Raw genomic sequence first — 26,480 nt, forward strand, 5'->3', positions numbered from 1 at the left:
CGGGGCTAAACTAAACCATGTGATCACCCTCGCGCGCGGTGCAGAGTCGCTGTAATGAATACTCGGAAGTAATGGAGAGAAAGGATACGGTAAGGAAAGAAATAAACAGGGAAACGGGAGAAAACTGTGTTGCGATGAGCGGAGAGGTTTTACAAACAAATTGTGCACGTCGGAAAACACAAATGTGAACGTCTCAGTCCCGTGTTTGCAGTAAATTAGGACTGGCCTCAGCGCGGCTGCAGACCTGAGTGAGCGCCGCCATCTTTATTCGGGTCAACGATTCACTGGACACGTGCGGAGCCGCCATCTTTGTAGGGGGCAAGGTGCAGCCAGGCGCATGTGCAGCCTTTCTCTATTATAGAGTCATTGGGGTCAGAGCAGCCAATCCTGCTCTGATTCACCTCTGGGCTCCCTCATAACCACTTTGTCAATATCTAGTTTCCTCAGTCTCGAACCATGGGTGTATTTTTGGTCTGTTTACTCCTGTATTACTACTTTTACAGACCCTTTGTAAATGAGTTTTTCACTGCGGCCCAGCCCCTGACCATGTGCTGCTCTATTATCAGATTACTTTTTTCTTGAATACTTTTGACAGTCAAGAATTCTTTTTTCCAATAGGCAAGTGTATTTTCCTTCCATTTCTGACTATCAAATTCTGCACCATTTTCATTCCCTGTATTCTATTTTGCACTCCCTGAAACATCAACTGTGTTTCTCCTTCCACAGATACCAGTGATTAATGCCAAAGTCCTGTTGCTTGTGGAGAGGGTGATGTTTGACTTTCTTGTACAGCTGCAGTTTGTGTGGTGTAGGTGCTCCCACGATATGGTTGGGTAAGAGACATTACATATTATTCATTACAGCACATTGATTATTTGAAGATAATGTCCAAATCAAGAACAGTTTGTAGTTTTATTATCATGCTTATAATTTCACAAAAATACTATTGAGAGTTTTAGATATAAGGCCAGAGATGGAGATATTAGGTCAGGTGATCAAAAACATTGCCAAAAAGCAGGTTTTGAGGGATGTCTTAAAGGTGGAAAGCAGACCTGTGAGGTTTTATCTGCAAATTCCAGACCATGTTGCTTTAGCAACTGTAGAATCAGCCACAAAGTTGAAGTAATGAATTAACAAATCGTTGGGAGTCTCATAGAAAATGGGTTGTTGAGGTCTCAAAGGATGTGTGGTGCAGGGAGCTAGGGATGATCACAGCCAGGAATCAAATCAAGAATGAGAATTTTAAATTGTTGTTGCTTATGAATATGAGCCTTTTGATGGATGAACATGTTTGGGGAGAAGTGAGCACGTGGGCAATAGAGCTTTTATTTTTTCTTGAGATTACAGGGAGGTTGAATTTGGGAGGCTGGCCAGGAGTGTGTTTGGATAATTAAGTCTGGATATAACACACGCTGTATGAGAGTTTCAGTATATGAGCTGAGATCAGGGTGGAATCAGCAAGAATAGTGGTGTTGGAGTGGGACTGGACTGTCACTCTCACCTCACCTCTGGGATTCAGCTTGTGAGAAACAAAGCTCACACACTTCAATAATTGCAGTCCGAGACAAAATCTGAATCAGCAGTGTCCTTTATTTTACACTTGCAAGTGGGTGAGATGTCCAGTGCCTATAAGGTAGAGGACATACACACACCAAATTCAATTCATACACAACATTTATATGAGTTGATGTCTATTGTTTTACACTGCTCCCTCCCCTGTTTACATCCTCCATTTCCCTAAGACCGGCCCCCATTACCCCTGTTTATCTCTTGCCTTATCCGGCCTTGTCTGTGACAAAATGCTTATTTCTGGTCTCACAAGGCTGTTTGACCTCATCCTGCTGTAGGTCATTGTTAGGCATATTCTTTCTTCACCATTATCTACCCCCTTCATCTGTGCCTTTCCTGAGGCCGTTCTGATCCCTATGACCCTTTTAATTGGGGTTTGTTCCTGTGTTTTTGTAAAAGCGGGAAGCAGATGTTTATACCTACTGTTTGTACAGACATATCTAGCTTAACTTCATCCCCTCACAACATCTTATCTATTTGCCCGTAATGTCTACCATTGTTTTACTGGCACATCTCATTCTGACATGCAATTTTAGCTAATACAAAAACAATTATGTATTTCCTCCACATCATTTCCATTCTTGTTGACTCAGCTCGTGGCTAAAACAATTACACACTGGCGTGAGTCCATTTTACTTTGTAAAATGGAATTGCAGAATTGCAGAAGTAACATTAATTTACCTGTATCCCATAAGCTGGTTGTCAGGTTGTGAATCAGGGCGCTAACACAATCGGGAGCTGAGTGGACTTGGTGGAGCCTAAAATGAGTGTCACTCAGCTGGCTGTTGCTGAGCAGCTGCTGCTTGGTAGCCCTGTTGATGAATACTTCCATCACTTTACTGCTGATCGAGTGTGGACTGATAAAGGGAACTTGCCTGGGTTGGATTGCCCTGTGTTTTTGTGTTGAACATCCCTGGGCAATGTTCCACATTGTCAGTCGATGCCAGTGCTGGAGCGGTACTTGGCTTGGTGGGTGGCAAGTTCAGGAGCACAAACCATCAGTGTTATTGCCAGAATGTTAGAAGGACCCATAGCCTTTACACTACTTAACCATTTCTCGATATTATTCGAACTAAATTGAATTGGCTTAAAGCTCACATCTGTGACGTTAGGAACCACTGGAGAATGCTGAGATGGATCAAGCCACTTTGCATCTGGCTGAAAATTGCTGCAAATGCTGTCATCTTATCTTTTACATGGATGTATGAAACCCCTCCATCAGTAAGGGTGGGGATATCCGTAGTGCTTCCTGCAATGAGTTGTTTAATTGTCCATTACCATTCACAACTGGGTGTGGCAGAATTGCAGAGCTCTGATCTGATCCATTGATTGTTAGGATTACTTAGATCTGTTGCTTGCTGCTGATGCTGTTTGATATGCAGATAGTCCTGCTTGGTAGCTTCACCAGGTTGGCACTTCATTTTTAGCTATGCCTGGTGCTGCTCATGGCATGACGTCCTTTCCTGCCCACTGTGTTGGTTGAGTGCGGGATGTACAAACCCATGAGATTACAGATTGTGCTGGAGTACCGTTCTGCTGTTATTATCCCACAGTGTCTCAGAGAGATCTACTTTGAGTTCCTACATCTGTCCCATTTAGCACGGTGATAGTACCACTCGGCACAATGGAGGTTTTTCTCAACTTTAAGGTGAGGCTTTGTCTCCAAAAAGACTGTGGGATGGTCGATCTTTCCGATACTGTCATGGACAGATGCATTTGCAGCTGGCAGATTCATACTGATAAGATCTCGTATGTTTTTCCCTCTTGCTGGTTCCGTTACCACCTGCTGCAAACCCAGTTGAGCAGCTATGTCCTTGAGGACCCGACCAGCTCAGTCAGTCATCCTGCTGCTGAGCTACTCTTGGTAGAGGACATTGAAATCCTGTACCCAGAGGAGCCTTGTCACCATTTTATTGCATCAGTGCTTTCTCCAATTGTTGATCAACATGGCGGAGCACTGATTCATCAGCCGTGGGAGCACGGTACGTGGTAATCAGCAGGAGCCATGAGACTTCCTGGTGTCCAAAGTCAATGCTGAGTACTCCCAAGGCAAATGGTTCCTGTGTGTACACCACTGTGCCATCACCTCCGCCCGGTCTGTCCTGCTGGACAGGACATATCCAGAGATTTCAGGAGAAAGTGAAGACTGCAGATGCTGGAGATCAGAGTCCAGAGTGTGGTGCTGGAAAAGCACAGCAGGTCAGGCTGATGAAGGGCTTAGGCTCGAAACGTCGATTCTCCTTCTCCTTGGATGCTGCCTGACCTGTTGTGCTTTTCCAGCACCACACTCTATCTAGGGATGGTGATGGTGGTGTCTGGCCATTATCTGTAAGGGGTTACTCTGTGAGTATGACTATGCCAGGCTGTTCCTTGACTAGTCTGTGAGACAGCTCGCCACGTTTTGGCACAAAAAAACAGATGTTAGTGAGCAGGATGTTGCAGAGTCGAGAGGGCTGATTCTGTGGTTGTATTTCCTAATGCCTTGTTAGATGCCGAGTGGTCCATCCAGTTTCATTCCTTTGTTGAGACTTTGCAGTGATTAATACAGTGAGTAGATTGTTGGGCGACTGTCACGTTGTGAGGATTTTTTTCGCCATTGACAATGGTTCCATGGAGATCAGGAGATTCCTAATTCGTTACTTTTTCTTGAATTCAGATTCTACCATCTGCCGAGCTGGGATTCGAACAAGGACTTCAGTTGTACATTTTAATATTCTGGATAAAAGTTAAATACATTAGGTTTGTTCACTCATTTTAAATGTCACTAACCCTGGTTTTGTTTCTATGTAAAACACTGTCCATCATCCTGTCTCCTTCATCCTTCCCTCCAACAACAAGAGCAAGGAGCACATTGAGTTTCTCTGTCACTAAGACTGAGACAATCCGATCAGCTGCTTCTGCTGCTTCTCTCCCTCCCACTAGCCCACCGAGACAAGCTGCCTCACATGGTGTTCCTGGTTTTTGTCCCAAACTCACATCTTTCTCCAGTCTCTTGTCAAGCCTTATCAGAGCTCACCTTGATCTTTTACTAGTCTCGCGAAACTACAGACATTCCAACTCTGTTTCCTCCTCATCACTCCCCCTCGCCAATTCACAGGTATTGTTCCTTGTTCTGTCTGTCTGTCTTTTCTGGTTATGTCCTTCTCATCCACTCTGCAAAACAAACTAACATTTGACCTCACTATCATTTGTAAATCCTGCTCTATCACCACTCTCCCTTTCCTTTCTGAATTCCTTGTATTTGGTGTCCCTCTAGGATCTATCCTTGGTCCCTCCTGTTTCTCACCTAAGCACTGCCAGGAGGTGACATCGTCCAAACGCACAGTGTGAGATTTCACATGTACACTGACGATGTCCAGCTCTCCCTCCCCATCATCCCTCTCCATTGCTCCACTGTTGCTCAGTTACCAAACTGCTTATCACATTCCCACTACTCGATTAACTGCAATTTCCTACAAGGAAACATTGTTACGGTTAAACCCATTATCTTCAGTTGCTATTACAAATTCCTTTCCCTTACTGCTGAGCCCCTCCCTCTCACTGGGTGCAGTCTGAGGCAGAACTAGACTCTTCATAACATTGCTGTCATATCTGTAACCCCAAGGTGACCTTCTGACCAGACATCTACACAATCACAAACACCAGGATCCAATCTCTAAAATGTTGCTTGTCTCCACCTCACCCTAGCTCCATTGCAACTGAAACCCCATACCCGTGTCGGTGTTACCTTAAACTTGATGAATCTGAAATGAACCCTTGATTTCGTGACTGACCCAGAATCTGCTAGCTTTGTGTTTCCTGCAGAATTACCTCACCCCCCCCCCCCCCCCCCAATCCCTCTGTGGTGCAGCTTTCTACAGTTTCCACAATGTAAATAGCACTCTGTTCTCTTCTTATCCCCTCCAAAATGACCGACTTCACTTTTTCCCAAATTATACTCCATCTGACAACTTGTTGCCCCCTTCTCCTGTGCATCTCTCTCTCTTCACAATCCTCTTAGAACTTTATAGTTATGCCTTTACTAGGAGTCACCCCCCCCCCCCACCCCCCAATTATGCTAAACATTTACTGGGAGCACTGGGCAGTGTGAAGCATGCAGAGTTGCTCTGTTTTTAGAGATACTCTATGGGAGGAGTTTGCTGCCCATTGGTCAGAATGGAGACAACTTGCCCATCGAGCTGCATGAGCCTTTCACCCCCCCATGTCTTATTGATGAACCACAGCAGCAGCACGGAAGGGAAAAAAGCAGCAAATCCTGCTCTCCACATCTCACTGACTCTTGGAATATTCAGTCCCATGTGTCAAAGATCTGCCCTGTTCAGTCACATGAAATTCCAAGGTGGAAACTCCTAGAAACCCACATAGATTTCCCCCTGAACTGACTGCTGACCTCCACAAGGGGTAATGTGTCCAGTCATCCTGGGCCAGGAGGAGGGGATGGTGCGAGTTTCTAACCTGAACTGACAGTGATGGATTTTATAAACTTGTATTACAGGATACTACAGGTAGACATTCAGATGGTAATCTCAGTCATTGTAACACCTAACTCTGATTGAATTAGTCAATTCATCAGGACCTGGATATTTGCATTGTATGTGAGTATTGTATTTCATCTGAATCCCATTTGCTGCATAAAAATTCTCCTTTGAATCTTCCCAAACCTTTAATATGTGTCCTGTAATCCTTGTATAATGAGCTGATGGGTATAAGGTTTATTATTATAATGTGTAACTTTTCTAAACCCCTCTGTCACAGCTCCTCTCGATTGACTTTGCTACCAGGAGAACACCTTAGTTTCCCCAAACCCCTGATTCCCCAATGTCTGTTTGCTCTCTATAAGGCACACATCAGGATTCTGTTGGAACATTCTCCACTTGCCTGCATCAGTGCAACCCTCAACACTATTAAAGAAAGTGAACATCCTCCAGGACAAAGCATTGTGCCTGAGTGGTGTCCCATCCACTACCTTCAGCATTCCCTCTCCCCATCCCAGAGACACAATGTCATCACTGTGTAAAAGGTAAAGGCAGCACTGTCCTACGAGACCATAGGGATGCTCTCTCATTAGGGAGGAAACTGGAGCCCCTGGAAGAAACCCATGGAGACACTGGGAGAATGTGCCAGTCCCACAGAGACAGTTGTCCAAAGCTGGAATCGAACCTGGGGTCCTGGCAGCAGTGCTAATCACTGAGCCACTGTCCCACCCTAAAATTGTAATCTGATTCACAACTACCACTTCCTCTGATAGTTCATTTCACACATAAACCATTGTCTGAACAAAAATAAAAAAAAAATTCCTGAACGCCTTTTTAACGCCATTCTGCTGTCACCTTAAAAGGTATGTCCCCAGTCTTGAATCGCGTCCCTTCCTGGAAAGGACACCTGCCGTTCACATTACTGATACCAACCCTCCATGATTTGAGAAACGTCTAATAAGGTCACTCCTCAGCCTCCTGCGCGCCAGTGAAAGAAGTCGCAGCCCATCCAGACTCTGCGTATAATTCAAACTATCCATTCCCATCAACATCCTGGTAAATCTCTTCTGAATCCGCTGCAACTACATAATGTCCCGATATCAGCATGACCAGAACTGGACACTGAATTCCAGAAAAGGCCTCCCCAACATCCAAAATAACGTCCCAACTCTTGGACTCAAAGGTCTGAGCAATGAAGGCAAGTGTGCTAAGCACCTTCTTAACCACCCTGTCTACATGTGACACAGACTTGAAAGACCCGAACCCCTCGGCCTCTTTGTTCCATATCACTACTCGAGGCCCTGTTTTAAATTAGTGGAAGTCTGCCCTTGTTTGTTTTATCAAGATATAATATTTTGCATTTATTCCAATCCAAAAATCCCAAAAAACCCTGAGCATTAAAGACAGTAGGAGTATACTTAAGAGGGAAGTCAGGAGAGCAAAAAGTGGACATGAGATAGCTTTGGCAAATAGGGATATGAATAATCCCAAGGGTGTTTATAAATACATTAAGAACAAAAGGGTAACTCGAGAGAGAATAGGGCTCCTCAAAGATCAGCAAGGTAGCCTATGTCTGGAGCAACAGGAGATGGGAGAGATAGTAATTGAATGTTTTGCATCATTGTTTACTGTGGAGAAGGACATGGGCAATATAGAATGTGGGGAAATAGATGTCGACGTGTTGAATATGTCCATCTTACAGAGGAGGACGTGCTGGGTGTCTTGTAACCCGTAAAGCTTGGTTAATCTCCAGCACCTGATCAGGTGTACCCTAGAACTTTGTGGGAAGCTGGGAATGTGATTGCTGGGCCTCTTGCTGAGATATTTGTATCATCGATTATCACAGGTGAGATGCCAAAAGACTAGAGGTTGGTTAACGTGGTGCCACTATTTAAGAAAGGTGGTAAGGACAAGCCAGGGGACGATCGATCGGTGAGACTGACATTGATGCTGGGCAAGTAATTGGAGGGAGTCCTGAGGAACAAGATGTGCATCTATTCTTAAAAGCAAGGACTGATTCGTGATAGTCAGCATGACTATGTGCGTGGGAAATCATGTCTCACAAACTTGATTGAGTTATTTGAAGATGTATCAAAGAGGATTGACGAGGGTGCAGGAATAGGCCATTGTGCCCTTTGAGTCAGCACCACCATTCATTATGATCATGGCTGATCGTCCACAATCAGTATCCTGTTCCTGCCTTATCTCCGTAACACTTGATTCCATTATCTTTAACAGCTCTATCCATCTCTTTCTTGAAAGTATCCAGAGACTTGGCCTCCACTGCCTTCGGAGACAGTGCACTGCATGTGTCCACTACTCTCTGGGTGAAGACATTTCTCCTCAACTCTGTTTTAAATGGCCTCGCCCTTATTTTTAAACTGTGTCCTCTGGTTCTGCACTCACCCATCCGTGGAAACATGCTTCCTGCCTCCAGAGTGTCCAACCCTTTAATAATCTTGTAGGTCTCTGTCAGATCCTCTCTCATTCTTCTAAACTCAAGTGTATACAAGCTGAGTCCCTCCAATCTTTCAACATATGATCATTCCGGGAATTGATCTTTTGACCCTACCCAACACTCCCTCAATAGCCACAATGCTCTTCCTCAAATATGGAGACCAAAACTGCACACAATACTCCAGGTGCGGTCTTACAGGGCCCTGTACAGCTGCAGAAAGACCTCTTTGCTCCTATACTAAATTCCTCTTGGTATGAGGGCCAGTATGCAGTGAGCTTTCTTCACTACCTGCTGTACCTGCATGCTGGCTTTCATTGACTGATGTACAAGAATACTTAGATCTTGTTGTACTTCCCCTTTACCAAACTTGACTCCTTTTAGATAGTAATCTGCCTTCCTGTTCTTGCTTCCAAAGTGGATAACCAGACATTTATCCACATTAAACTGCATCTGCTATGCGTCCGTCCACTCACCTTGCCTATCCAAGTTAACCTGTATTCTCATAACATCCTCCTCAAATTTCACCCTGCCACCCAGCTTTGTGTCATCAGCAAAATTGTGAATATTACTTTTAATATGTTCATCTATATTATTACTGTATATTGTAAACAGCTGCGGTCCCAGCACCGAACCTTGTGGTACCCCACTCGTCACTGCCTGCCATTCCAACAGGAAGCGTTTATCACTACTCTTTGCTTCCTGTCAGCCAGCCAATTTTCAATCCAAGTCAGTATATTCCCCTTTGTAAATCCATGCTGACTCTGACAAATCCTATTACTGCTATCCAAATGAGCCATAATTTCATCTTTTATAATTGACTCCAGCATCTTCCTCACCACTGACATCAGGCTAACTGGTCTATAATTCCTTGTTTTCTCTCTCCCACCTTTCTTGAAAAGTGGGACAACATTAGCCACTCTCCAATCTGACTCCAATCCTGATTCTGTGTCTCCCCTTTCGCAAGGGCCTGAATATCATCCCTCACCAACAGGGCCATCCCACCCCCTCTGCCCATCAGTCTGACCTTTTGATAGCACTGCACTCCATTTATTTCAATGCAAGAGGTTTGACAGGGAAAGCAGATGAGCTTAAGATATGGTTTTGAACATGGGACTGGGATATAGTGGGTATTACAGAAACATGTCTTAGGTTGGAAAGGACAGGTAGCTTAATGTTCCAGGGAATAGATGTAAGAGGAAGGATAGATAACAGAGAAGGTGGAATGGTGTTTTTGATACGGGATAACATTATTGTTGTGCTTAGGGAGGATATTCATGGGAGTTCGCCTGGTGAACTTACTTGGGTGGAGCTGGGAAATAAGAGCAGGATGATCACCTTATTGAGGTTGTCTGTGTGGGTTTCGTCCGGGTGCTCTGGTTTCCTCCCGCAGTCCAAAGATGTGCAGGTTGGGTGGATAATCCAGGCTGAATTGCCCATATTGTTCAGGGATGTGCAGGTTGGGTGGATTGGCCATGTGAAATTGCCTACAGTGTTCAGGGATGTGCAGGCTAGGGAGATTGGCCATGGGAAATGCAGCATTACAGGGGTAAGGTAGGAGGCTCTAAGGGTCAGTATGGATGTGATGGGCCGAATGGTCTGATTCCACACTTGGGATTCACTGACGATAATTCTACTAGTTTTAAAATAGTTACAGAAAATAATAGACCAGATCTAAAAGTTGGTGTTCAAAATTGGACAATGATGAATTATGACGATACAAGGCTAGAACTTTCAATATTTCTTGACAACCCCCAGGTAAAGGGATGGCTGGAAAGTGGGAACATAAGAACAGAAGGAATCGGAGCAGGAGTAGGCCATCTGGTCCCTCGGGCCTGCTCTGCCATTCAATAAGATCAGGGCTGATCTTTTCATGGCCTCAGCTCCACTTTCCTGCTCTCTCACCATAACCCTTAATTCCTTTCCTGTTCATAAATCTACCTTTTGACCTAACGATAGTCAAGTTGATAACGTCAACTGCTACACTCAGCAGGAAATTCCACAGATTCAGAACCCTTTAGCTGAAGAAGTTCCTCCTCAACTCTGTCCTAAATCAGATACACCGTTATTTTGACGCTATGCTCTCTAGGTTGACCCGCCCTTTCCCCCCCCCCCATGGAAATAACCTCCCTGCATCTATTTTATCTATTCCCTTCTTCATTTTATTTTTTCCAATACAACCTCCCATTCTTCTAAATTCCAACAAGTATAGTCCCAGTCTATTCAGTCTCTCCACGTACACCAACCCTCTCAACTTCCGACTCAAACTAGTGACCCTCCTCTGCACCCTCTCCAGTGTCAGTACATCTTTGCTGAAGTAAGGAGATCAAACCTGTACACAGTACTCCAGGTGTGGCCTCACCAGCACCCTGTACAGCTGCAGCATAACCATCGCTCTAGCATGGAAGGACAATAGACTCTTCACCATCTCTTTTAGTCCCCTGGGATGCATTCCATCACGGCCAGGAGACCCATGTACTTTTGGGCCGTTATCTTTCCCAACACAACGTTTTACTGAGAATGACTGTTTCCATGTCCTCATCTGCCATTGCCTCCATAGGCCTGTGAAAATGAGACAACAAGAGTACATAGACAGTATGTTCCTGTTAAGGCCAAGTCTGGTAGGTGTAGAGAATGCTGTGTGTCGAGAGAAATTGTGGGTCTGGTCAAAAATATGAAGGAGGGATATGGCAGGTACAGACAGCTGGGTTTGAGTGAATCCCTCGGAGTATAGGGGCAGTAGGAGTACACTTGAGGGAAAACAGGAGGGCAAAAAGGATACATGAGATAGCTTTGGGGGCAAAGAGGTTTAAGGACAATCCAAAGGGATTCTACAAAACACTAAGGACAAAAGAGTAACCAGGCAGAGAATAGGGACCCTCAAAGGTCAACAAGGATGTCTGTGGAACCACAGAAGGTGGGAGAGATACTATCCGAGGATTTCATGTCAGCTTTTACAGAAAGAGGGTATGGAAGCTGGAGACATTGGAGAAATAAATAGTAATAACTTGACAACTGTCCATATTACAGAGGAGGTTGTACTGGATGTCTTATACATAAAGCTGAGTAAATCTGTGGGACCTGATCAGGTGTATCCCAAATCTTTGTGGGAAGTTAGGGAAGTGATTGTCGGGCCCTTCGCTGAGATATTTCTATCACCGATAGCCACAGGTGAGGTGCTGCAAGACAGGTGCCATTATTTGAGAAAGGTGATGAGGAATGGCCAGGGAACAATACACTGGTAAGCCTGAAGTTAGTGGCAGACAAGGTGTTGGAAGGAATTCTAAAGGACAGGTTTATATGTAATTGGAAAGGCAAGAAGTGATTAGGGATAGTCAGCATGGCTTTGTACATAAATCACTAACTTGGACTTCAGAAAGATATTCAAAAAGGTTCCACATAACAGACTGGTTAGCAAGTTAGACACCATGGGATACAGAGAGAACCAGCTATTTGGATACAAATTGGTTGTAAGGTTGGAAACGGAGGATAGTGCTTTTAGGACTGGAGGCCTGTGATGAGCAATATGGTGTAAGGATCGGTGCTGGGTCCACTGCTTTTCATCATTTATATCAGTGATTTCTGTGTGAATATATGAGGTAAACTTAGTAGGTTTACAGTAGACATCAAAATTGGAGGTGCACTGGACAGCAAAGAAGGTTACCTCAGAGTACAATGGGACTTCAATCAAATGGCTGAGGATTGTCAGATTGAGTTTATTTCAGGTAAATGTGAGGTGCTCCATTTTGGAAAAGCAAATGAGGGCAGGAATTATACACTTAATGGGAAGGTCCTGGGGAATGTTGCTAAACAAAGAGACCTTGGAGTGCAGGTTCATAATTCCTTGGAAGTGCAATCATAGGCAGGGTAGTGAAGAAGCTTGGCAGCACGGTGGCACAGTGGTTAGCACTGCTGCCTATGCACTGGTCAGTGCATTGAGTAGTGGAGTTGGGATGTCATTTTGCGGTTGCACTGCACATTGACTCAGTCACAACAGCACATTGACTCAGCCACTTCTGGAATTCTAGTGTCAGTCCTGGTTTCCCTGCTATCGGAAGGATATTGTGAAACTTGAAAGCGTTCGGAAAAGATCCGCAAAGATGTTGCCCGGGTTGAGGGTTTGAGCTGTGTAGGTAGAGGGTGAATAGGCTGGGGCTGTTTTCTCTGGAGAATCGGATACAATTGTGAGCAGCATGGATAGGGTGAAATCCCAGGAGCTTATTCCCAGGATATGTGAGTCCAAAGCTTGTGGAACAGGCTTCAGGTGTGAGGGAAAAGATTTCAAAGGGATCTAAGGGGCGATGTTTCCAGCTGAACATGGTATGTGTATGGAATGAGCTGCCAGAGGAAATGTGGAGGCTGGTACAATTACCCAATTATGCCTTTGAGATGTTGTACATGATTAGCAAAAGTTTAGAAGGATATAGGCCAAGAGCTGGCATATGGGATGAGATTAATTTAGGATGTCTGGTCGGCATGGAAAAGTCGGATCGAAGGGTCTGTTTCTCTGCTGTACATCTTTATAGCACTACTAAAATTAAGATGGGTTTCTCTTTTATGAAGAGTTAGCAGAAGGTCAGATAATTCTCCTTGGAGCTGAGAAGGTTAGGCAGTGATTTAGACCAGGAGCAGATTTGTTTCCAGGGTATTTAATTTACAGAGAGACAGAGGGAGAAATTATTAACGTCACAATTTTTAGTAACTCCCTTCAGGTAACTGGCAAATAATGCAGGTTAAAAATGTGAGGATTATTTTATTCACTAAGTTCTGAGCATCTGGAACAGTTTGACCGACAGCCGGATGCAGATTCAGTAGTTATTGTCAAAACAAATTTGGAATTTAACATTTTTAAGGAAGGATTTGGAGGGCTACAGACAAATGGGAGGTGAGTTGGGATAGACTGGCCCCATCTCCAGAGGGGGAGAGTACAGCCCCAATGGGCTGAACAGCCCCAAACCCCTGTGCTCTGTGTTACTGCCCATTCACCGTGAATGATGAAGCTCATCCTAGGGCAGAGTCATAGAGACCTACAGCATAGAATTAGACCCTTTGGTCGAACTGGTCCATGTCGACAAGATATCCCAACCTAATCTAGTCCCATTTGCCAACACTTGGCACATATCCCTCTACACCCTTCCTATTCACATACCCATCCAGATGCCAAATGGTGTAATTGTACCAGCCTCCATCACTTCCCTGAACAGGAGATTCCATACACGCACCGATCTCGGAATGAAAAAAGTTGCCTTTTGGGTCCCTTTTAAACCTTTCCCCTCTCACCTTAAACCTACACCTTCTCCTTCTAGACTCCCCCACCTCAGGGAAAAGACCTTGTCTATTTTTCCCATCCATACTCCTCATGATTTTATAAAGCTCTATGAGGTCATTCTTCAGCATCCAATGCTCTGGGGAGGAGCCCACTCATGTCACAATGGGTTTCGGGTGATTGACATCAGCTTCAGACCAATAGGAGAATTGGCTTGATCCTCCAGCCAATGGAAGTGAATTGGGGTGGGTTCAGCAGGCCAACACGTGGCCATGAGCTGTGCAGGCGCAGTGTCACGGTGAGGGGGACCTAGTGAGTGTGAAGGGAGTGGGAGAGTCTGCAAAGTCTGGGGAAGAAATGGAGCGATTGTGGACTGGCGGGTTTATAAATGCACGGTTTTAGGCTGCTAGACTTGAATTTGAAATTCCTGGTAAATTAGAACCAAAAGAACTGCGGATGCTGTCAATCTCACACAACAACCAAAAGGTACTGGAAAAGCTCAGCAGGTCTGGCAGCATCTGTGAAGAGAAACCAGAGTTAAAACTTTGGTCAGCTGACCCTTCCTCAGAACTGATGTTACTGAAAAGAAATGTCGGTTTAAATGTAGAAGGTAGGGGTTAAGGAGTAAATGATAGGTGGTGATAGAGTCCAAAGAGATGGGAGCAGTTGGACAAAGGAGTGGATAACGATCTAGCTGGGGGGGGGGGGGGTGAATAGCTGTTTATGGGAACTGTTAGTGACTAACCATAGGTAATGTGTAATGGTAGGCTGGTATGTGGGTTAAGAGGCTAGGGTGCTAGGACACTGGAGAGTTCAGGACCTAAAATAATTGAATTTGATACTGGGGCTAGAGGGGTGCAGGGTCCCCACGTAGAAGATGAGGTATTGTTCTTCCAGCTTCCGTTAACGTGTGGTGCTGGAGAGGCACAGCAGGTCAGGTAGTATCCCAGGAGCAACAGAATCGTCGTTTTGGGAATATTCTTTTCATCAGGAATGCCAGGATTGGGGGTCGGGGAGAGAGGAGGGGTGTAAGAGGGTTGAGAGATAAGAGGGATGTGTGGGGTTGGTTGGAAGGGAGCAAGGAAGGCAATAGGTAGATGTAGGTGGAGGGTAATGGAGAGAGGGTGGGGTGGAGTGGATAATTGGAAAGGAAGATGGACAAGTGGGACAGTTCGAGGGTGGTGTCGAGTTGGAGGGTTGGATCTGCGATAAGGCAGGGGAGGGGAGATGAGGAAACCTTGATTCTGTGGTTAAAGGGTCCCAATGTGGAAGATGAGGTTTTCTTCCTCAAGGCATCGGGTGGCTTGGGTTTGGTGGTGGAGGTGCCCCAGGACTTGCATGTCCTTGGCGGAGTGAGTAGGGAAGTTGAAGTGGTTGGCCACAGGATGGTGGGGTTGGTTGGTTCATGCATCCGAGAAATCGTCCCTGAAACATTCCATAAGTTGGTGTCCGGACTCCCCAGTGGAGAGGAGACCGCATCGAAAGCAAAGGCCATAATAGGTGGGGTGTTTGGATGTGCAGGAAATCTCTGCTGGTTGTGGAAGGGTCCTTTGGATGTGAGGGGGGAGGTGTGGGCACAAGTTTTACACCTCTTGCATTGACAAGTGAAGGTGCTGGGAGTGGAGGGTGGGTTAGTGGGGACCATGGATCTGACTAGGAATTCACAGGGAATGGTCTCTGTGGAATACTGAAAGGAATGGAAAGGGAAATATATCTCTGGTGGGATCTGATTGTAGGTGGGGGAAGCAGCGGAGGCTGATGCATTGTATCTGGGTGGAAGGTGAGGACTGAGAGGTTCTATCCTTGTTGCAGATGGAGAGGTGTAGTTCAATGCAGAGGTGTGGGATGTGGTGGAGATACACTGGAGAGTATTGTTGACCACACGGGAGGGGAATTTGCAGTCCTTGAAATACGGGGGCGTTTCGGTATGTTCTGGAGTGTTCTGCCAGCTTGCATCAAGCTTCACTGGAACACTGCAGTAAGCATGAGACACATGTTGGCCAGGGAACACACTCGTGTGTTAAAGTGACAGGCAGCTGGAAGCTCGGGGTCTGTTTTGCAGCAGAACGTAGATTATCAGCTGCCATTTCCAGCACCTCCACTGAGATGCTGCCAGACACAGGTTCCTGTCCCCTCCATTAACAGCTATGCACCCTCCCAGCCAGATTGTTGTCCACTCCTTTGTCTTTCCAAATGTTACTGTCTCTTTTGGGCTCTGTCCCTGCCTATTATTTACTCATTGACCACTATCTCCTGCAGTCCAAAGATATGAAATTTCAATGAATTGGCCAAGCTAAATTTCTTGTAGTGTTCAGGGATGTATAGGTTAGGTGCATTAGTCAGGAGAAATGTAGAATAATAGGGTCGGGGAATGGGCTTGGTTGAGAAACTCTTAAGAGGGTGGGTGTGGACTTGTTGGGCCGAATGGCCTGATTCCACACTCTAGGGATTCTAATTTTCCCAGCTGCTATATGTTCTGAGGGAGGGTCACTGGACGTGGAATGACCCTTGGTGTGTATAGGAGGAGGAAACTGGAAAGGGGAGTTGGATCCAGTTTAGACTGGGAGGGTTTAATTACACTCTGTACAGGTAGTTAGGCCTGAATTAGAAACTCTTGGTCCCATGTTTACAGCAAATGGGAAAATGGCTGTGGGCCTCAGGCGGTGATAGGTCCTGGGTTATGGCCGCCATCTTTATTTGGGGCAAGGTACAGCGAGGCACATGGACATGTCCTCTTCCTGGGTGGGTCGGGGTGATTTGAAGAGGAGCATTTACACATCAAACACGCACCAAGAGAAATATTTGTCTTTACTCTTCAGTCTGCACTGACTGAGTTTTGTTTGTGAATTCATTTTATAGGATATTAATTGAGAATAATTGAGACAGGGATCTCAAAAGCAATGTTCTGTCGTCAACAGGGTCATCAGGATCAGAATACCATTGACATTTAAATGTGGAAGGAGAAAGGTGTGTCTGTTCTGTCTGTGGGAAAGTATCTTTTTTTCAAGCAAAAAGCAGAAAGATGTTCAAATTTGTGGTTGGATCACCCTTGTGGTTTGTGCTCAATTCTGGGCCCTGCAGCTGTGGAAGGAGGATTTGGCCTGAGGGGGAGCACTAATTTGTCCAAATTACACCTCGTCTCTTTATATGAACTGTCAGATTTAGACCCAATCACCCACTTCATGATGTTAACCTGCAAGCTCCTTATTTTCAATTCCCTGCAAACTTCTCATTAAAATTCCTTATGGACGATGCAGTTCCTCAGCTCCCATTGAGGTGCATTGGGACAGTACAGGAGGCTGAGGGCAGTGTAGGTGTGAGCAGACAATGAAAATGACAGGGCTGCACTGTGAGGGCTGCTTGGCTCAATGAGAGTGTTCTGGAGTTGGGTGTAAACAGAGCGAGGGGAGACAGGGAGAAGGTGAACCACAGCTGCAGTTTTAGTTCAGGCCGTTCAAAAATTCACATGGTCCCAAAGGGAACAGGCAAGAGTTTTTTAAAAGTTTTTAAAGTATATAATGTCTGCTTCAGTAAAGATCGGGGCTTTTGATTATAATGGAAATGTTTGAAGTGAAGGAAGGTTGCTAGCTCATCAAAATTCTCCTAATGGGTGTAACTAGCTGAAACTAGAGAGACATTGTGACAGGAGACCTTAGACCAGTGGTGTGGTCCTATTGCACAATGTGGGAAATAAGGGACACTTCCAGTGTCCGTGACGGCTATGTGAGCAGGAAGTGGGCCCACCTGCAGCTACTGGGTAACTGCTTTTCAGACCTGGAGCTGAGAGTGAACTCACTGTGGAGCAATATTGAGAATGTCATGGAGAGCATGTTTAGTGAGTTAGTCACACTACAGATGAGGGTTACACAGGCAGAAAGGGAAAGGATGACCATCAGATGAAGTAAAAGGCTCAGGAAGGAAGTGCAGGACTCCCCAGTGATCATTCCCCTTCTCAAACAGATAGTATGCACCACTTGGGATTCTATAAGGGAAGGACAGGTGGGGTGGACTCTCAGGGGAACTCAGCAACAGCCAGGTTCATGACACCACAGATAGATCCGCTGCACAGAACGGGAGGAGGGAGAATGGCAGAGCTATAGTGACAGGGGATCCAGTTTCAGGGTCAGAGGCAGGCGTGTCGTTGGACACAGACATGAATCCAGGACAGTGGAATGGAACCCAGGTCCATTTATTGACAATTGCACAGACCAAATAAAGGTCAGCGTTCCAAATGCAACCTTCAATACTTGATCACCCTGAAGCACTACTTTCCAGGGTTTGTGCAGTTGTTCTGAACCCTTCAGAGAGATGGAAGGGGACAGGGAGAAAACAGGAACAGGATTGTGTTATAATCTACAAAATAACGGTCACTCTCCCAGCTCAGTCTCCCCCTCTGTCTCCCACCCCCCATCGTACCTCCTCCCCACCGCAGAGAAAAGACTTTGTGTATTTACCCTAACCTTGCCCCTACTGATTTTATAAACCTCTATAAGGTCACCCATCAGCCTCTGACCCTCCAGGGAAAACAGTGTATTTATCCTCTCCCTGTAGCTCCAATCCTCCAACCCTAGCAACATGCTTGTAATACTTTTCTGACCCCTTTCAAGTTTCACAATATTGTTTTTTATAGGAAGGAGACCAGAATTGCACGCAATATTCCAAGCATGAACTAACCATTGTCCTGTACAACCGCAATATGACCTCCAAACTCCTATACTCAGTGCTCTGAACAATAAAGGAAAGTATATTAAACACCTTCTTCACTATCCTATTGACCTGCGATTCTGCTTTCAAGGAGCTGTGAACCTGCACTCCAAGGTCTCTTTGTTCAGCAGCACTCCCAAGGACCTTACCATTAAGTGTATCCATCCTGCTCATATTTGCTTTTCCAAAATGCAGCACCTCACATTTATCTAAATTAAACTCCATCTGCCAGTCCTCAGCACATTCAACCATCTGAGCAAGATCCCGTTATTATCTGAGGTAATCCTCTTCACTGTCCACTACAGCTACAATTTTGGTGTCATCTTTCTAACATTACTTCCTATATTCACATCCAAATCATTGATATAAATTATGAAAATTAGTGGATCCAGCACTGATCCTTTGTGACACCCCACTGGTCATGGGTCTCCAATCTGAAAAGCAATCTTCCACTACCACCCTCTGTCTTCTACCTTTGAGCCAGTTTTGTATCCAAATGGCTAGTTCTCTCTGTATTCCATGAGCTCTAACCTTGCTTACCAATCTCCCACGGGGAGCCTTGTTGAACCCCTTTCTGAAGACCATTTCAATCATTTCCACCGCTTTGCCGTCATCAATCCTCTTTGTTGTTACTTCAAAAAAATTGACTCAAGTTCATGAGACGTGATTTCTCACACACAAAGCCGTTATTAATATCCACGACTTAACTCTGTACATTAGGGTCTGTGTCACCCGGTTATGGCTGTTAATATTCTGGATAAAGTTCAAGTACATAGGTTTGTGTTAGTGACTGTATTGAGTCTTGTTAATATTACCAACACAGATGAATTCCTTTTGAAAGGCAGTACCTATATACCTAACCCCCCTCCCACCTGCTCTGTCTCCTCCATTCCCACCGTAGACAGTAAGTGGGAGGAACTCATGGAGTTTCCATGTGAGTGAGGTTGAGAAAATCTTCCCTTCTTTCCACTAGCCCACCAGGAAATGGTGGTAGTGTCCTTACCTCTGAACCAGGAGGATCGGGTTCAGAATTGAGTAACAGCATCTTTGAAGAGACTGATTATAGTAAACATGCCCAAGCCACCAGGCCATACTGTCTCCCAGCTGTCCCTGCCTGAGCCTTGAAACAGAACCATCCTGTAGTTTGTCCTGTCAGACTCTCCCATTGCTCACTTTATTCAGGATCCCCTCTTAGTGCTGCACTGATCCTGTCCATCCCCCAGTGTCCTCCACATTCATTCGTTGTTTACAATCCCATTGTCCCAGTCCTCCAGCCCCACTCCCACCACTCTATTGGGCAGCAGATGCTGTCAATCACCTCGGCTCCTGTGTGATCTGGAGCATGTGCTGTAAGAGGGGAGACTGGTGCACAGGCACAGTGCTGGGCAATTGTTGGCATATGTGCAGGGTGGGTCAGTGCCAGGGAGGGAGGCTGTGGGATTAATCTGTTATTGGCAGCTCCCTCCATTCCTTCCTCTGAGAACAGGTCCCAGGGAATGCTCCCTGCCCTGGTATCGTGACAAGTGGTCGGTGTATCTGTGGGGGAGCATTTTGCAGAAAGTTATCAGAACTCGGGTGAAGATTCAGCAAGGTTATGGAAAGGAACAAACGTGGGCCTGCAACTAAACTTCTAATTTGGTTCATTTTAGTTCAACCAGATATGATTTGGCCAGTGTGTGCAGGATTGGTTCTCATCAGAGGATTGGAGTGGCGGAAATAAATCAGAGGTTCCAGATTGGGGGAAAAAATCAGTGCAGGTCTGACCCGGAAGGAAACCCTGGGAGGTGGGGGGAGGATTCACCAACACCCAGGAGGCTCCGAGTCAGACTCATTGATTTGATTAGATTAGATTTCCTACAGTGTGGAAACAGGCCCTTCGGCCCAACAAGTCCACACCGACCCTCAGGAACAGTAACCCACCCAGACCCATTTCCCTCTGACTAATGCACCTCACGCTATGGGCACTTTAGCATGGCCGATTCACCTGAACTGTGCATCTTTGGATTGTGGGAGGAAACCGGAGCACCCGGAGGAAGCTCACGCAGACACAGGGAGAATGTGCAAACTCCACACAGACAGTCACCCAAGGCTGGAACCGAGCCTAGGACCCGAGTGCTGTGGGGCAGCAGTCCCATCGTGCCACCCCTTTTTTTGGTTCTTACTCTGCAGGCAGGAGCGAGAAAGCTGAATTTAAAGAGAAGAGAGAGAACTGGGTGTGGAGGAAAAGAGTGAGGAGATTGGTTTGGATTTCAGTTAACAAGGGAGAGAAATTTTCAGACTGAGATTTAAAACATTGGAGGAACAAAGAAACTACAATTTAATCCTATAATTGTCTTATGAATTTCCATCCTGTGTTAACGGTGGTGACTTGTTTTCTCTGTTGTAGGGTTCTGAAAGGGCGGATTTGTGGATGAGAAATTCAAATTGAACTTCCTGTTCGGTTTTGATTGTTACTTGATCCGTTTCGTTCTGAATATCATTGGCGTTTTCATGTGGGAGGAAAGGTGTGTATTCTGTCCATGGGCGAATATTTCAAATGTCAGTGTGACTGGAAAAAAGTACTGAGACACAGCCAAATCCATGTAAGTGTGGTGACTGTGGAGAGAGAGTACATTTGTTTTAAAAAGTCTGAAAAAACATGGCACATTTCCCAGGAATAATTAAGTTACAGGTTTGTTTTGTCTGAGGACAAGTTTTTAATTAATCATGCAACCAGAAAGACACAAGGATACCTGCACCATGGAAAATACTGTGAAAACAGGATTGTTGTAAAGGAGTTAATTATTGATCATTGGCGTTGTCACATCGGTTCCAGTGCCGTGGGGAGATCCTGGAAATGTGATGAATGTAATGTAGGTTTCAGTTATTAAACTGGAAATAGTGCAGAAGAAATTTAGAAGACTTTTTGCCAGGGCTCGGGGTCTGAGTTATAGGGAGAGGTTGGACAATCGAGGATGTTTTTTTAGAGCAGAAGAAACAAGGGGAAGCCTTTTTTGAAAGTGTATAACATCATGAGAGGCTTGGGAAAGGTGAATGCACTCAGTCTTTTTCCCAGGGAATCAAGAACTGGAGGGCATCAGTTTAAGGTTAGAGGGGAAATTATGAAAAGGAACCTGAGGGGCACCTGTTTTACCCAGAGGGTGGTATGTATATGGACTGAGCTGACAGTGGAAGTGGTTGAAGTGAGTACATTAACAACATGTAAAAGACATTTGGACAAATACATGGATAGCAACGGTTCAGAAGCAGATGGTCCAAGTGCAGGGAAATGGGTTCGTGTGATGGACATTTTGGCCGACGTGGGCCAGTTTAGGCCAAAGGGCCTGTCTCTGCTGTAGGACCCTGACTCCGAGTATATTTACTATTTCTCCTGCTATCTCTGGTAGCACCCTGGGATGTAATCCACCAGGGCAAAGAGACTTATCTACCTTCAGCTCCATTAGCTTGCCCAGCTCCAACTCTCTTATGATATGGGCGGCACGGTGGCACAGTGGTTAGCACTGCTGCCTCACAGCGCCAGAGACCCGGGTTCAATTCCCACCTCAGGCGACTCTCTGTGTGGAGTTTGCACGTTCTCTCCGTGTCTGCGTGGGTTTCCTCCGGGTGCTCCGGTTTCCTCCCACACTCCAAAGATGTGCAGGTCAGGTGAATTGGCCATGCTAAATTGCCCATAGTGTTAGGTAAGGGGTAGATGTAGGGGTATGGGTGGGTTGCGCTTCGGCGGGTGCGGTGTGGACTTGTTGGGCCGAAGGGCCTGTTTCCACAATGTAAGTTTCTTGCTCCTCACCTTCCTCAGTCTCCTTATCAATTACTGGCATGCTCTTCGTATCCTCCACTGTGAAGACTGACTGCTGTGTACTCATATTCCTGAACCCTGCTGGAGAGGAATAACCAGGCACAGAACTCTGAGAGATCTTCTTTGAGTCTTTTATTGATGAGACATGGCAGTTGCCTGGATAGTGTACATGCAAAACACCTCCAGGCAGCATCAGGTAACTCCCCACCTGTCCGATGTATGGCTCCCATTCTTCTACCTTTGTGGTTTGTGGTTTTGAATGTATGCTCTCTGTCAATATTATCTCCATGGCAATGGCAGTTAAAAAGTCGAGTTCAGCTCAACACTTTGTGGTTTAACCACATACCCCTCCCTCATGGCCCTGTGGCTCAGTCAGGTATCTGACAGGCGGTTCAGTTTCAGTGTGGCTGTCTGTCAGGATTCTGATGTGGAAGAGCCGCTGTTGGAGCGGGGTGGGCAAAGTTAAAAACCAAACATCACCATGTTATAGTCCGACAGGATTATTTGGAAGTACAAGCTTTTGGAGTGTGCTGTAATTTTGAACTTGATCAGGATTATCTCTATGGTAACAGTTATGTGCTTCAACAATTACAGAGGCCATATGTTCCCCACACAATAGGTTCCCCTCCAGCAGTGTGAACTGATATTCTGTCCCTGGGGACAGCTACTCCTCACTTTTCTCCCCCAATTCCATCTAGCTTTTTTTCTAAACTCCTAGTTTCTCCTTGGTCTTTGCCAATTTGTATGTTTTCTATTTCAGTTTGATAGACTCCCTTATTTCCTTAACCACCCACGGCAGATTACTCCTTTTCCGACAGTCCTTCCTTTTCACTGATATATACTTTAGCTGAGCAATTTGAAAAATCCTTTGTTATTCCTCCACTATCTGTCAACTGTCTCACCCTAAAGTCTTTGCCTCTAGTCTACATTAGCCAACTCCTTCCTCATCATATTGTCGTCTCCTTTATCTAAGCACAGGATCTGGATTGGATTCAATCTTCCCAATTTCCATCTGTATTCTAAATTCAACCAGACTTATCACAAGTCTTTTCTCAGATTACGAGGTGAGGAGATGTTACCTGGGTGTTTTGCATTTCATTCTCAAAGACGTTGGCTTTGTAATAAAGTACAGGATAAATATTCACAACAGAGTATTCGGGATGGTGTGAATGTAATACACAGTCTAAAACCATAAATCACTGTCTCCCCTCAGTTTACATGATTTGGAGATGCTGGTGTTGGACTGGGGTGTACAATGTTAAAAATCACACAACACCAGGTTATAGTCCCTCAGGTATAATTGGAAGCACACTAGATTACAGAGTGTTGCTCCTTCATCATGATCCAATTAAACCTGTTGGACTATAACCTGTTGTTGTGTGATTTTTAACTCCCCTCAGTTTAAAATTGCAAAATCATTATCTCCCACATGCTTCCTCACTATCTAAGTTTGGAACGCTAATCCCCCTGACTATCCTGTTTTTTCCAAAAATCTCCTTTGGTGAAGGCGGTGATTTTTGGATTCAGCTTTCCAGTTATTACCGTATGAGGATAAGACCTGGGCACAGGAGAGGCAATGCAGCCCGTTGAACTAGCTCCACCATTTAATATGGCGATGATTGAACTCACCTCGGTCTCAGCTGGACTTTCCCACCTGCTCTTTCTCACTCTTCATCTCATTGCAAATTCAATATCTGTATCTCTTCAGTAAATTTGCTCATTGTCCTGGCATCCACTGCATTTTAAATAGGGAATTCCACAGATTCACAACACATTGAGATAAGTACATTCTTCTTCATAAGAATAGAATAGAATCCCTACAGTGCAGAAACAGGGTATTCGTCCATGGAGTCCACACCAACCCTACAATGAACGTCCCATTCAGACTCTCCCATTCCTTGTATTTCTCATGGTTAATGGCTTAACCTGCACATGCATGGACACTGGGCAATGTAGCATAGCCAATCCACTTTACGTGCACATCTTTGGACAGTGGGATGAAACTGGAGCACCCAGAGGAAACCCGCACAGACACGGTGAGAATGTGTAAACTCCACACAGTCGCCGAAGGCTAGAATCAAATCCAGGTCCCTGACGCTGTGAGTCAGCAATGCTAACCATTGAACCACCTCTGCTTAAAATCTGCTCCTCCTATTAACCACCCCACGCCCCAGTTGGCTGAATCTATATTCCTCACATCAGAAAATCTGGTTGTGGAAGCAGATGTCTCAGTTAGACCCAATGACAGTCCATATGTTCTGTGTGTCTGAATGGGGATCCTAAACACAACCCCCTCCAGCCTATACTTTTCAATCAGTTTCTAGAGACGGGGCTCCAGTGGCTTCATGGAGACTCCCACAATCCCTGAAGCAGGGCCCATACATGTGTGGGGAAACCTGGCACTGTACATGTACAGAATGTGGGCGGGTTTTGGAGCATATGCTTTGGGTAAGTTTTCTTTGTGGAAAGTATTTCACACTGTGATTGGCTGGAGGAGGAATGTATTTGCTTATAGTATTGATCAGTTGGGGGGGTCAAAGTGTCACCACACTCATGTAGGACCACTCTCCGTCCCCAATTCATTATAACGGTGGGAATCAACTAATGGGAAACAAAGAAGGATCTGACCCATTCTCTCAGACTGAAGGTTCCTCTTCTGTCCAGGATCTGTCACCTCCCTTTCTGTTTCCTTTTGTTTCATTCTGCTGTTACATTATTGACTTGCAGCAACTGAAGGGAAAGGAAGTGAACCCAGAAAGGGTGCAGAGTTTAACCAGGGACGGGAAGTGGTGGCATAGATCTGTTTATCAGTAACTCCATGAGAATGGGGAGGGTGTATATTAGGGGGTAGTAGAGTCAGAATGGTGGGAGAGAGTAAGAGGGCTGGAGGGTTACAGCTTCGGGGGAAGAAAGGGGAAAAAGATATTCCAGAGAAACTAGAATTGTCTGCTCTGAATTTCTAACCTGTATACATTCCTTTATACAGGGTGCTAGATGGTGAAGATTTGCAGACTGAAATCTCAACATCATGGGCAGATCATGATTAAGCTAACCAGCGTTTGAAGAAGCAAAGATAGAGAATCACTCAGCCAAACTCCTGTAACACTCTCCCTCCCAGCATTGTCGGTCTCTGCGCCAAATGGACTGTGAATGGTTCAAGACAGCAGCTCACTACCATCTTCTGAAGGGGAACTAGTGATGGGGAATAAATGCGGCTGAGACCGTGATGCCCATATCCTGGAAATGGGTTCTATCTCTAATTGCTGAAATCCAGTTGATGTTCCTGCAGGATGATGAGGGACGCTGAGTGCATCCTCCAGGAGGCAGCACCATCACATTACCACTTCCTACATCCACACACAGGAACACAACCACATCAGTGGAACAAAAGGCAGTGAAGCTAAAGGAGGACTTAGATATAGTTCTTCAAGGTAAAGTCATGAAAGGGGATTGGAACACAGCAGGAACAGGAGACTGAGCTGGATGGTCAGCTGTCTCCCATTGAATGGTGGAGCAGGATTGAAAGGCTGAATGGTCTCCTCCTGCTGCTATCTCCCAGGTATGTATATAACCATGGAGCCCGGGTAGGAAGGAGTGGGCAGGGATTCTCCAGGAGATTGCACTTCCACATCAGTTTTCAGTGAGGGATGGTTTGATGGATTTTATTTAACATTTATCTTTAATACAAGGTTTGTATATTTTGGTTTTTAAAATGTTGTAAAAACTTTTTGCAAAACAAATAAAATTAAAGAAAATAAATTGAACTGTCTGAATATAACCCGTTTTTAAACTTTCAACCTTTGTAAAACAAAATCCTGTCTATTCCCAGACACCATCACTTTCCAGTTACTCAAACTCCAGGGAAATATTCCCTCCCTGTCTGAACCTTTGGTTTGATTTAACTGCTTTTCAGTTCTCGTTCTGTGAGATGTGAAGTGTTCTTTTTACCCATTTCTCTGACCCAGAAATGTGATCACACCAACCTTCCCACCATCAAAATTATCATTACACCGTTTTGCTTTTGGTTAACATATAATCCACCAGCTGTGCAAAAGTGAAGACCGCAGATGCTGGAAATCAGAGCCTAGATTAGAGGGGTGCTGGAAAAGAGCTTTTGCCAAAACGTTGATTTTCCGGCTCCTCAGATCCTGCCTGACCTGCTGTGCTTTTCCAGCATCACTCTCATCTAGACATATCATCACCAGCAGTAAACCA

General features: G+C 45.3%; 1 long non-coding RNA gene across 4 annotated transcripts; it reads left to right on the top strand.

Annotated features, from left to right (window-relative positions):
* LOC140463691 (uncharacterized) lies at positions 1 to 26,029 on the top strand. Of its 4 annotated transcripts, none has more exons than XR_011954739.1 (7): positions 1 to 89; positions 727 to 833; positions 4,226 to 4,308; positions 6,065 to 6,164; positions 7,891 to 7,976; positions 20,856 to 20,973; positions 25,252 to 26,029. It is a non-coding gene; the product is annotated as an uncharacterized lncRNA (long non-coding RNA). The 4 variants fall into 4 exon arrangements; XR_011954740.1 differs by lacking the exon at positions 7,891 to 7,976 and adding an exon at positions 16,684 to 16,732; XR_011954737.1 differs by lacking the exon at positions 7,891 to 7,976.
* Positions 26,030 to 26,480: the final 451 nt, after the last annotated feature.

The sequence above is a fragment of the Chiloscyllium punctatum genome, chromosome 38 (assembly GCF_047496795.1).
Source record: "Chiloscyllium punctatum isolate Juve2018m chromosome 38, sChiPun1.3, whole genome shotgun sequence".
In the NCBI taxonomy this organism is placed as follows: domain Eukaryota; kingdom Metazoa; phylum Chordata; class Chondrichthyes; order Orectolobiformes; family Hemiscylliidae; genus Chiloscyllium; species Chiloscyllium punctatum.